This window comes from Mytilus galloprovincialis, chromosome 14 (assembly GCF_965363235.1).
Source record: "Mytilus galloprovincialis chromosome 14, xbMytGall1.hap1.1, whole genome shotgun sequence".
Lineage (NCBI taxonomy): Eukaryota > Metazoa > Mollusca > Bivalvia > Mytilida > Mytilidae > Mytilus > Mytilus galloprovincialis.
In genome coordinates, this window is record NC_134851.1 from 60,546,763 (window position 1) to 60,560,871 (window position 14,109).

General features: G+C 32.3%; 1 long non-coding RNA gene across 1 annotated transcript; it reads right to left on the reverse strand.

The window, feature by feature from the left end:
* Positions 1 to 632: 632 nt before the first annotated feature.
* Positions 633 to 13,278, reverse strand: LOC143059040 (uncharacterized). Its single transcript, XR_012973352.1, has 3 exons — positions 13,207 to 13,278; positions 3,231 to 3,440; positions 633 to 2,479 (listed from the first exon to the last, which is right to left on the reverse strand). It is a non-coding gene; the product is annotated as an uncharacterized LOC143059040 (long non-coding RNA).
* Between the last annotated feature and the right edge of the window lie 831 nt (positions 13,279 to 14,109).

The following is a 14,109-nucleotide window of genomic DNA, read 5'->3' on the forward strand; positions in this document are numbered from 1 at the left end:
GAAATGGTAAAAGTTGTCTATTAGGAACAATCTATAAACTATCTATTCACATATACACAAAATGTCAATAAAACATGTTTAAAATAAAACAAGTGAAATTAAATAATAAATATACATTGAGCAATGTTGAGATGATGTAAAGACGATATTTTACATGTATGAGAAATGAAACAAATACATAAAAGAACAGGTTCTAATGTTTCTCCAATATCATGACTATATTTTTTAGCTATTTTTTTTTTAATAAAAATCCTTCATGTTCTTCATCAGGAAAAATCGTCAATTATGTGTGCCTTTATGACGTCATTTACCAAAAAGAGGGGATCGCCGGTATTATGTTGTTGTCCATTCGTTTGATGTGTTTTATGATTTGATTTTGCCATTTTATTAGGGACTTTTCATTGTGACTTTTCCTCGGAGTTCAGTATTTTTGTGATTTAACTTTTTACAGAAATCTAGGTGTCAGATACATGTATCAGTTTTTCATACATTTTTTTTTATTTCCCAGAAGCATAACTAAGATAAAAAAAAAAGGTTGTCATTGCTGATTATCTAATTCTACCAAGACCTTGGTCTTTTTTTTTATGAAATACGCATAAAATTCCAACAAGAAATGCTGTCATGAGGGTGCTTTTCAAATACATTGTAAATGAAATTTCAAAGGGAATATTTCCTTTTACAATTATTTATCAGAAAACCTAAGCCGTATTAGGTACAACTTTTTGGAATTTTTGGTCCTCGATACTTGTTTGGCTTACACATTTCTTTTTATCTAAGCGTCACTGGTCAGTTTTGTGTGGACGAAACGCACGTCTGGCGTATTATATTGTAAACCTGGTACCTTTTGATAGCTATTACGCGTGTTTTTCTGTGTCCTATATGTTCTCCCATTTATTTGTTGTGTAGTCCTGTCATGTAATGTTGTCATTTTAATGTTATATTTAACATTACTATTAAAGCGGGAGGTTTGGCTAGCCACAAAACCAAGTTCGACCCACCATTTTTGTCATAAAATTTCCTGCACCAAGTCAGGAAAGCGGCCATTTCTATATTATAGTTCTTTTTCTGTGTGTGTTACATTTTATTGTTGTGTTTCTGTTGTGTCGTAGCTGTGTCTCTTATATTTGATGTGTTTCCTTCAGTTTTATTTTACAATCCGGATTTGTTTTTTTCTCAATCGATTTATGAATTTCGAACAGCGGTATACTGCTGTTGTCTTTATTTACAATTATTTATCAGGTATATTTTCTAAAACTGTCTAAGACAATACTGATATAATTTTTGACATAAATATTTCTTTACTTCTACAAAAATAATGGACTTATGGGCATTAACAATTTAATTGTCCATAGACATTTCAAAACACATAACTTCTGAAAAGTAGCATTGATTTTCTATGTCGCCTATAGCTACACCTTGTTTCTAATAAAAGCAAATACAGTGAAACCTGTTTAAACCGAACTTCTTTGGGACTTAAGATTTTGTTCGGTTTTAGCCGATGTTCGGTTTTATCAGGTTCACAACGCATTCAATTTGATACGACGGTGCTTAAGAACATGTTTGGTTTATACAGGTTTTCGGTTTATGCAGGATTTGGTGTAGCCAGGTTTACCTGTATTGAAAGAAACATGTTTCATGTCAATAGGTTCAATAATCTGAATAGCCATTCGTACCCTTATCATTTATGTTCATGTGAATGTCTAATATTCATCAGTTCAAAAGTTTACTAAATTCTTATATCGCCTCAATGACACTTATATAAGCTTATGCATACTGAACCTTTCCTTATAGTTGTCAAATGTACCAGGATTATTATTTAATACGTCAGGCGCGCGTTTCGTCTTCGTAAGACTAATCAGTGACGCTCACATTAAAAAAGTTATAAAGCTAAATAAGTACAAAGTTGAAGAGCATTGAGAACTCAAAATTCCACAAAGGTTGTGCAAAAATATGGCTGGGGTAATCTATGCCTGGGATAACGCAAATCCTTAGTTTTTTCGAAAAATTTGAAAGGAAATTTATAAAAAAAATGAACATATAATCGATATTCATGTCAACACATAAGTGCTGACTACTGGACTGGTGATACCCTCGAGGACGAAAATTTATGACCTTTTTGAAAGAATAGTAATTTGATAAAGTATGTAGAACATATACGGATGTCATAAAAAAAATATGCAAATGTCTATTTAGTACTAAAATGTCCTCAAAATCCAATATGAATTTAAATCTTGTTTCACTTGAGATTTCAAGTGTTTGGAACCTGCTTCCCCCAGTCATAAGAAATTATTTGAAGTTTCGTGCTAATTATAACAAACGTTGTTTACGCCAGCAGTGATGTCATAAACAACAATAGCGGCATGTGCGCCTCTGGTTTGCTCTGCTACGCAACTGAAGTATCTACTTTGTCCAGATGTGTCTCAGATTACGAACTTTACTGTTGTGTCATCTAAACAGACGGTGTGCGTTACAAATCTATCTGAAAAAAAAAACACAAAAATAATAAAATATAAAGTTAAAATTCAAGAAGTCCAACTTGTAAGCTTTATTAGGACTGATGATTATCTGTCATTGTCACACAATTGAATTCAACATATGGTGAAAGAATATATAATATATAATGGCAGAAAATTGCTTTTAAAACAGTACAGATATATATCAATCAATTTATATATGTAATTAGCAACAGTAGTACACCGCTGTTCAAAATTTATAAATTCATAAATCGATTGAAAAAAAAAACAACAGCTCCGGGTTTCAAACTTAAACTGAGGAAAACGCATCAAATATAAGACGAATATAACAAACATCACAACAGAAACGCTAAAATGCAACACTCACAGAAACGCTAAAATGCAACACTCACAGAAACGCTAAAATGCAACACTCACAGAAACGCTCAAATGCAACACTCACAGAAACGCTAAAATGCAACACTCACAGAAACGCTAAAATGCAACACTCACAGAAACGCTCAAATGCAACACTCACAGAAACGCTAAAATGCAACACTCACAGAAACGCTAAAATGCAACACTCACAGAAACGCTAAAATGCAACACTCACAGAAATGCTAAAATGCAACACTCACAGAAACGAACTATAATATAACAAAATGTGTTTATATTTTCATAATTATAAGAAATCCTATATATTAAATTGTGCACTCCAATTTTAAGGGGTTAAACTTTATTTTGAACAGAAATCTAAAAGTGTCAAAATTATATTACACATCAATGTTGCTTCATAGTTTTCGTGGAATTGTCCATTTATATATCGTAGAACAGAGCTAGATTTGCCTACACCACTTTGTCCTAGAAGTATTAGTTTAAACTGACATATTTTGCCTTGCGCTTGCCCATTTGTTTTGTTTACACCAGGATGGTTTTCCATCCTATGGCTGTTCCCTCAGTATGTCTTGTAATCGTTGTAAGTAACGTCTACAAAATAAAAAAATAGTTGATCAAAATTTCTAAATACTCCTTCAACGATTTGACTAAAATTAAAATTGAGAATGGTAATGTGTCAAAGAGACAACAAGTCTGCATTTTATGTGACAATCTTTCCGATCGAAGGTGTTAGAGGTCACATGTTAGTGTAGAAAGTCACTGCACTGTGTAACGCAATACCAACTGCATGTACTGATGTGATAGGCAATTGCAAGGTGTGTATTACATATATTCCTTTTGCATTATATGTGTGACAATCTGGCGGGGCAAGCACTTTTTTGTTGAAATATTTGGATGGGCAAGAACTTTTTTTAAAATATTTAGTGGATGGGCAAGAACGTATTTTATAGGAATTTTAATTAAGGAAAAAAAAGCTAGAATTTTATGTTCGAACTATCTTTTAAATTATTTTGACCTTATTATATAGAATACCAAGTTGTTAAATGGTTTGGTGTATTGCTGTTAGATTTATGGATTTAATTAATAATTAATAGGTAAGAAAAAAACTTTTTTCAAATCAACAAGGATTTTAATAAAACTCTACAGCTATCTCATTTATATATTGATCTTTTAGAAAGCCAGGTCATTTTTATGGATTCTTTAAAAAGGTAAAAAAAGTTCAAAATTTCAGTTTAGGCTAAATCCAGATAGTCATCTTTAAATATTTTTATAACTTTTTCAAATCAACATGGATTTTCATAAATCTTTACAGCTATTTCATTTATATATTGATCTTATAAAATACCAAGTTGTTTGGTAGTTTTGGTGTGTTGCTGTCATTCTGATGGATTTAATCAAAAGGTTTAAGGAAAAGCTAAAAATTTTAGTTTTAGGTTATTTCAAGAAAGTCATCTTTAATTTTTTTCAGAACTTTTTCAAACCAACTTGCATTTTCATAAAACGCTACTGCTATATTTTATATAGATCTTACTGAATGCAAGGCTGTTTAGTACTTTGTTTTTTTGTTGTCATTTTTATGGACTTAGTTACGGATGTATTCTTCTGACTTTTGAGTTTGGTTTATTCTCGTTGAAATCTCGTTCTTGAATTATTTCCAAATCATGTGATACAAGTGGAAAATATCAATGAATTTTAAAAAAAATGTAATCAAATATAACTCTGAAAAAATTGTGTATTTACAATGAATGGTTTTTGAGTAATCCGGTTTTCAAATGTTACGACCAATCAAGTCAGTATTTTTAGCCCAAATTTTGCGAAAATGGGTGAGGGATACAAAAAATGATTTTACAAGAATCATGTACATCCCATATCATTTTGGGCGTTTCAAATTTCTTAGATATGTATTTTTTCAATCATTTATAACAAAAAAGTTGAAATACTACACATGTTCTAAAAACAGAGAAAAATCACAAAAATACAAAATTGACTGAAACTTAAATTTTAAACAAAAAAGCGTCGAAATATGATAAAACTTTCTTATGTTAACATCTACCTATAGTTTTTTTTAAAGAAAATTTATTCAGCTAGATTGGTTGACTTCATCTTTATAGAAATATGAAAAAAAGTTTAATTGCGGAACTGTGATTTGTTTCACGATAATAGCCCAAAAATAGGTAAAAATCGATGAAAATGGGAAAATCATCAACACTGGGGATTTTCATAGGGCCGAAGCAAAAAAAGAAGTGCACCACCATATGATTTTTTCTTCACCAATTATTTTGTTACAGTTTTATAAACCCAAAAATCAGGTTAAGAAAAAAGTTTAATTCTAGAAATGTTTGGCTCCTCAGAGGTGTACACCCTTAATAGGCTAAAAAAAAAGCTACAATTTTAAGTTTAGACTAAACTCAGATGGTCACCTTGAAATTTTTTTATAACTTTTTCAAATCAACTTAGATTTTCATATAACTGTACAGCTATCTCACTTATATATTGATCTTACTGAATGGCAGGTTGTTTGGTAGTTTGTTGTTTAGTTGTAAAATTTCAGGGAATGAATTAATAGGCGAAAAAGTCTGCATCAAAGTCAAAAACATGTCTGCCTATATTTGCTTAAAAAGACCATAATTTCTTTTTTGAAAAAGTAGAAGAGATAAAGGGACATTGATATGTGAACTATAACCATGCTCTGTTATTAGGACAATAATAAGTAATTCAGCATATGATATGTTAACTAGTCCAAGAGTTATTGTCCCTTAATCTAAATTATTTCCTTTATCTTAAATCAATATTGTATTTGAGGCTGCACATATAAAATCAAATCTGTACTTCTATATTTATACTGGTTTTAAAAAACAATAAAATTTATGATTCTGATACATACATAAATATATACATATATATGGAATTAACTAGCACATTTTAACCTTTGTATTAACACCAAAGTCTATTCTTTGATTTCAAGACATAAAACTTGAAAAACTTTAAAATAGAAAAAGAAGCTAAATCATTTTTAATTGTCTTATAGTTTTAAAGGGACAAGGACTTTTTTTATAGATATTTTTAGGTGATTCGGAAGACGACAGAAAGATATTTCGGGCACAAAACAGATCGGAAAGGAAGACCAAAGCAGAGAGAGTGAAGAGGAGATCCCGCGCTGACCCTTATGTAAAACACGCGAGTTCCTGTGGTAGCAGAGATCGACAGACAGTATCAAGGAAGCATGGTGTTTGTTTCAATTGTTACAGGCTTGGTCATTGACAGAATGAGTGTATGTCCTGAAAAGAAACGTCCAAAGTTAAGTAAAAATTTTGATAACTGTTGTAATTTAGCTTGGGATTTAAGCTACAAATTTTAATCTAGAAGGGGGAGTCGTTTAGTGAATTCTGATCACTCACAAAGAGGTAAACGAAACAATGGTCAATCGTGTTAACGGCACAGTCAGGTATGACGAGGTAAATGACCAGACGTCTGTTCATTTAAATTTACGGGTGAACGTTTTGACACCAGTAGGTAAATTAAATAAGGCAATACAAAAATGGAAGTGAGTACATTTTAAAACTTATTGCAAGGTTATGGTATTCCATTTAAAAGTCTTCCAGACAGCTGTGTTCTCAGAAATAATAAATCATCTTGAGATAACTCTTTTTTGTAAATGGTGCAATTTCTAAATTATTAGATAAGAAGTGTATTTTAGAAGTACACGAACTAACCTTATGTACAGATCAACAAAAACTAGATTTGTTCTTGATTGCAGACACATCAATGAGTGCATACATCAGTTTAAATTTGAGTTTGAGGATGGATCAGTTGCAAAGCAACTATTTAATAAAGTAAATTATCTGTTTCGCTTTGATTTAAAAAGCGCCTATCATCACATAGAAATATTTTCAGATCACAAAAAGTATTTAGGTTTTATGTGGCATTTTGAAGGGACAACCAGATATTAAGTTATGTTCTTCCTTTTGGAATTGCTAGTGCTGGTCATATATTTACCAAATTTTCAAAAGAAGATGTTAAGTACTGGAGTAGTCAAGGTTTGAGAATCATAATGCATTTAGATGATGGTTTGGGCGGAGACAGTAATTTCGATTGCGCACACCCTGTTCGCACTTTTGTAAGACAATCTTTTTATACAGAGTTTCTTTTCTTAATAGCAAAAGAGACATGTATTTGGTTGCCTGTACAGAATATTACTGGGATATGGTTATTTTGGGAAAAACAATTTGGAAAATCAAGTATTACCGAAGAGAGAGTCGAAAAACTTCCTTCGGTTATTGGCAAAACATTGAATAGTGTAGGTATAGGCAAGCTTTTGTATACTAGTATTGGTAGATTTGTGGCTGGTATTCTTCAACAAATAATATCAATGATGTAATGGAAACGTTCGTAGACTTAGAACTTTACAATTGTCTTATAATGCGAGCAAGGTGGAACTCACTTGTAGTGTTGAATTCTGTAGCTATCGAAGAGCTATAGTTTTGGTTTGTCAATAGAAAGGGTTTTAATCAACATGACTCAGATTTTTATGGCGTATTCTGACGCTTCAGGTGTCGGCTTCGGGGTTTAGGTAGTCCCAGCTAATACAGAGTCTGTCTGTGACTCTGATTGTATTATGAAAATGACTGATTGTGGTCTAGAAGTTCCAAATACCAGTTTGATAACTGTGACTAGAAACTGGTCGGTATCTGAAAGTGTTAAAAGCTCTACATGGTGAGAGCTTGAAGCAGTAAGTAGAGATGTCAAAAGTTCTTTTACGATCCTGAAAAATCGCACAGTACAACTGAATACTGATAATAAAAACGTTACAAGCATAATAAAAATCGGTAGTAGAAAGGTTAAGCTTCATCGTATTACTTGTGATTTAAATGAATTGAGCACAGAATACAATATAAGTATTAAGCACACAATGGGTCCTCGGGAACAAAACAAAATACCTGATAATTTAAGTAGATATTCAGATTGTGATGATTGGGGAATGAATGTTGAAGTGTTTGACATACTTGATGAGCTTTGGGGAAAACATTTTTTAGATAGATTTGCTACTGATAATAATAGTAAATGTTTTAGGTTTAATTTAAAATATTGGTACAAAGGTACTGAAACCAACTGGTTAGCACCACCACCAAATTTTGTATACAATGTCATTAGAAAAGTATGTGACGATAGAGCTCAGAGTTCTCTTGTTGTTCCATTTTGGAAATCAGCTCCATTCTGGGCATTATTAAAATTGAGAATGGAAATGGGGAATGTGTCAAAGAGACAACAAACCGACCATAGAACAGACAACAGCAGAAGATCACCAATAGGTCTTTAATGCAGCGAAATATTCCCGCACCCGGAGGCGTCCTTCAGCTGGCCCCTAAACAAATATACTAGTTCAGTGATAATGAACGCCATAATAAACTCCAAATAGTACACAAGAAACCAAAATTAAAAATAGTACAAAGGCCAGAGGCTCCTGGCTTGGGACAGGCGCAAAAATGCGGCGGGGTTAAACATGATTGTGAGATCTCAACATTCCCCTTAAACCTCTAGCCAATGCAGAAAAGTAAACGCATAACAATACGCACATTAAAATTCAGTTCAAGAGAAGTCTGAATATATAACTAAAGAAAATAAACAAAATGACAATAATACATAAATAACAACAGACTACTAGCAGATAACTGACATACCAGCTCCAGACTTCTATTAAACTGATTGAAAGACCATGTCTTCATCATATGAATATCAGGCACAATCCTTCCCGTTAGGGGTTTAGTATCATAAACTCATCATAGATACCAGGACTAAATTTAGTCTATACGCCAGACGCGCGTTTCGTCTACAAAAGACTCATCAGTGACGCTCGAATCCCAAAAAGTTAAACGCCAAATAAAGTACCATCATAACATATATATGACAAGGACATAACCCATATCATGTCAATAACTGGTTTTTAAATAAATGTGTTTAGTTCCGATGCAAAGACCCTATAAGTGAATCAATATTAACGCCAAAATATGCAATCTTTAATGACCTGACAACAGTATCGTATCTATATCGCTTCTTAATAAGTCTATTTTAAGGGTTTTTTTAGCTTTTGAGGTGAATACTGACATTTTTGTGCTTAAGAAAGAATATTTCCATAAAAATTGTATGTGAAATACCTGAACGTATAAGAAGTCTATTTGAATTGTACTTTTGTTGAAAGTAAAAAAAGAGGGACATAAGATACCAGATGGACACATGGACAGTCAAACTCATAAATCGAAAATAAACTGACAACTCCGTGGCTAAAAATGAAAAAGACAAACAGACAAAGAATAGTACACATGACACAACATAGAAAACTAAAGAATAAACAACATAAACCCCAACAAAACCTAGGGGTGATCTCAGGTGCTCCGGACGGGTAAGCAGATCCTGATCCGCATGTGGCACCCGTCGTGTTGCATAAGATGCGTTTAAATTGTAAGAGGGACAGGTTACAATGGTGTTTTTGGAGCATATCCTTTGAATTTCGCGTGGTCTGCTCTTAAAATCAGATTGTGATTGAAGTATTTCTTTTGCACAAGAATAAAGCAAAATCAGTTTGTACGTGACGCCGTGACGCCGTGGTACAGTGGAATTGATGAAACTCATCCTTTATACAGTTCCGTTGGCAGCTTATCGAAACATTTATTGGAATCAAGAGACAGTACTGTGAAAAAATATTACTATGGTTTTTTAAAGTGGGAAAAATTTGTTAATAAACATTGCTTAATTTCAATGTCTGCCTCGCCTTTACAGATATATTGCTTTGTATTTGTCTAATTTGTTAGATTCCGGATCTACTTACAGTACGGTATCGTCTGCTGTTTATTCGATTAAGTGGGCACATGAAATTTGTGGTCAAATTGACCCTTCAAATAATTCTTTTGTTGAAAGTTAAATTAATTAGCTAAAAGAATTACTAGACCGGTTGTTAATAAGAAAGATACAGTCACTACTGATATCTTAATTCGGTTATGTTATGTTTCAATTTTCTACAGATTTACTAGTAGTTAGGAATCTTTTGATGATTTTCCTTGGTTTCAGTGGTTTTTTTTTTACGTTTTAATGAGTTAAGTCAGCTAAGATGTAACGATTTTATTGTTAAAGATGAGCATTTAGTTATCAAAATTATGCAGAGTAAGACTGATCAGTACAGTTAAGGTGATGAAATTTTAATGTGTAAAGGGCATACTTTGGCTTGTCCTTATGCTATGTTTTTTTTTTAGATATGTCAGTTTAGCCGAAATATCTTTGGATACTGATATCTTTTTTTTTCGACCATTATATAGAAGTATAAAAAAAAGTGTTTTAATTAGTATTTACAAACCTTTTAAATACACTACTGCTAGGGAGTGCGGTATTAAGAGAAAGTAGGTTAGCCGTATCAAGGACTTTAGGCTTGTAGTTTATTTATTTTCATATTTTTCTATCTTTGTTGCTAGTCAACAACATAAGTGTGTTGTGTTTTTTTTATAAATACTAGTAGTTGAGTGTAAATGTATTAGGTAAAAAGAAGACAGCAATACGAAATGCATGTACCAATTGAACTTGGCTGCGGAAGACAATGTCTTTGATACGGAAGATTTCCTTTACTGCTGTTCTTTAATATATCTGTTTGATTAAAATATTATTTTATTATTCAATACTAATTTTCCCATAAAAATCAGAACCCTAGTGTATTGAACATATTATGTCAATTATAATTACAAATATGAAGGGTGCAGGGGCAGATCCAGCCATTTTTAAAAATCAGTTCTCAACCCCGGAGAAAAAGGGGGTCCACTGAACCCTCGGACCTTCCCTTAGGTGGACAGGATTCTTAAATCGAAGCACGGCAATGAGTGAGAGCAGGGTTTGGGGGAATTTAGAGTCGGGCGGGAACCAGGCGACGATCGAGGGTGTTAAAATAGAAATATTCTTTGCTTCACAAAAAAAAAATAGTAAGTGGGTGGAAGTTGGAACAACTACATGTTCATCCCCTGAATTACAGGGACAGGATCCATGTAAAGAGGGAAGGAAACAAGCGACAGGGATAATTTATGCCTCACTGACAAAAACGAAAATGTAAATGAGAGGGAAAGGGGAATCATCCCATGTTCATCCCCCAATTACAGGGGTCAAATGAATTGTTGAATTAAGTCACTAAATTAATTAAAGAATACGTTTTTTTAATTTCTTAAACCCCAGTTTAAGGAGGTAGACCTAGGTTAAGGGAAATAACTTTTAAAATCCTCAGTACGTTTGTGTCAGCCATTTTCATAAATATGTTCTAAGCTTCTAGGATACATAGATTATTTCTAATCTGTTTCATGTAAGTGCTTAAAATTTATTGACAAAACTTGGCTTTTACAAACGCATAACTGATTTAAAGAGTTATCTCCCTGAACCGAGGTCTACCCCCTTAACAATGTGTATTGACAGTAGTACTTTTTTAACACTCAACCAAACATCAGACAATTTAAAAAAAATATTCAATTGATTAAATAGATTGAAGATTTCAGCTTTATCTTTTTTAATAAGCCTGTGTTAATTATGGTACACTGTTGTGAGCTCGTCTGTACGTCGTTAGCATGTCGTACAATAACAACAACCTGCTGTCACCATTTCACATAAAACTTTGGCGAATTGTTTATAAATAACTATATATTGATGTAAAAGCTACTTTTCGATTTTTATAAAATTCAGATTTAATGTTTTCAGACTATAGCTTAAATACACTTTCACCAATTTCTATGAAACTTTGGTGAATTATAGTATAAATCTTATGATGTAAGGTCTAATTTTATAAACCTCAGATTTTACGTCTGGATCATTTATTAGACTTTATATAAATTCATAAAAAGGGGGATTTCCACGTATTCAACGTATGCTCTAAATATGCATTCTATATTTGGGACTGTACATCAAGCATTCTATATTTGGGACTGTACATCAAGCATTCTATATTTGGGACTGTACATCAAGCAACCAACCACCAAGATTCAAAGTATGTGTTGCAAATGATTAATATGTTTAAGATATAAACACCTGACATTGACCACAACCCAATGCTTATAAATGCCGGACTACTTAATCAATAGTTATAACACTGAGAAACTAGTCAAGTAAAAACTGGCAAGATAAAACGTAAAGTATAATATTTGTGAAATGCCTTCATCTAAAATTTTAAACTTTAATAATCATATTGATGAAAAATTAATAAAGAGCTCTCGCAAGTTACAATAATTTTTATTGTGATATTCTTTTTTATGCCTCCCCCTACCCCGGGTCGTAAAAGAGGTGGTATTAAAATTCGAGTAGCGTCACTTTTACCATTTTAGAGGTATGATCCTTTAAAATTGAAAAAAAATACTCCGTAGCGAAGGAGGCATTAAGTTTTACCCTTTTCCGTTCGTACGTCCCCAAATTGGTTTCCGTTCTCCAACTATAGTTATCCTCAACCAAATGTTCATTCGTCTCAACTCGGCCGATTCCGTACCCTCATATGAGAGTAGCGGATTCTACCGAGGATTGCCGAATGCCAAATGTTATGAATCTTATACACAAGGGTTATAACCACAAAACACCGATAAACTTTGAATTTTGGTGGTGTCACTTTTACTGTTCTAGAGTTATGCCCCTTTACAAATTAAAAAGTTGCTGGTTTTTCGTTCCGTTCTCTAGCTTAAGTTTGCCTCAACCAAATGTTATGAAACGTATACATAAAGCCTCTCACCACAGAACACAGATCAAGTTTGGATTTTGGTGGCATCACTTTTACTGTTCTAGAGTTATGCCCTTTAAAAATTGAACAATTGCTTATCTTTTCATTTATATTTCTTACTTTAGTTTTACTCAACCAAATGTTATGAATTGTATACACAATGCTTATTACCACAAAACACAAATCAAGTTTGAATTTTTATTGGCGTCACTTATACCGTTCTAGAGTTATGCCCCATAAGAAATGAGAAATATTGCTGGATTTTTTGTTTCCGTTCTTTAGCTTAAATTTCCCTCAACCAAATGGTATGTAATGTATATATGTGACAGCGATATTTTCCTCTTTGTTTTATTTCGTAACAATTCAAACTGCTATAACCAGTGTAATTTTTCTGATAAATGGTTGGTTTAAATTTTTTGAAATTTTTACATTTTTGTCAAAGGATCAAAGCAAATATTTTGTCATATTTTGTCAAAATCTTATGAAAATTAAACGAACATTATTAATTTTAGTGAAGGTGTTGGGTACCACCTTAATATACAATCTCAAACAATAAACAAAATAAAAACTAAAAGTATGTATACCTAATTGTTGAAATATATTATTACATGTATTTGCAAGATCATAATATTTTACCTTTCACAACTTTCATTTAAATGTGGACTTCTGGAATGGAGGTTGGTAGAGACTGATTCAGTTGTGACATGTACAGTAAATAAACACTGATAAATAAGTCTGATTACAGTTTGAAGTTTTCGGTGCATTACGTTTGCGCGCATTACCACTACATTTGCGCGCAAAAATCATTACGTTTGCGCTTAGCTTTTGCTTACATTTGCGCGCATTTTTTTGACAGGTAAACTAAGGTAAAATACAGGTCATAATACTTTATTATTTATTAATTTGTTCAATTATTTACAAGTATCAGTACCCCTCCCGTTAGTTTAAGTCTCCTAAGGCACATATTTTGAAAGAATTCAATCACTAATATTTTAGGGAAATACAGGTCATAATACTTATTTATTTATCAATTTGTTCAATTATTTACAATATTCAGTACCCCTTCCGTTAGTCTAAGTCTCTTCTTAGACAGGGAAAAAGGAGATAAAGCCGCATATTTTTTTCGATTTTCAGATACAATTCAACAAGTCAAAGGTGTAGACCAAACTTTAAGAAATCTGTGACATAGCCCATTTATCATAACTTGAACTTAAGATAAAAAGGGGTTTTAAATTGAATTGATTTTAGAATTCAATATGAACAATATATAATTTGAATTAACAAACTATCTTCAAAATTTATAATTGATAGTCATATCTATTATGAAAATACCAATAAAATATAGTCATTTATAATTTGATATATATATGAATTATTATTTTACATGAGATTACCCGTAAAATGAATGCGCGCAAATGTAATCAAAAGCTGCGCGCAAACGTAAAATATTTTAATCCCCAAATGCGCGCAAACGTAGTGCGCCCGAAGTTTTAATGTTTGTTGATCTTATTACTATTATTAGGTGAAGATATGTTCTTA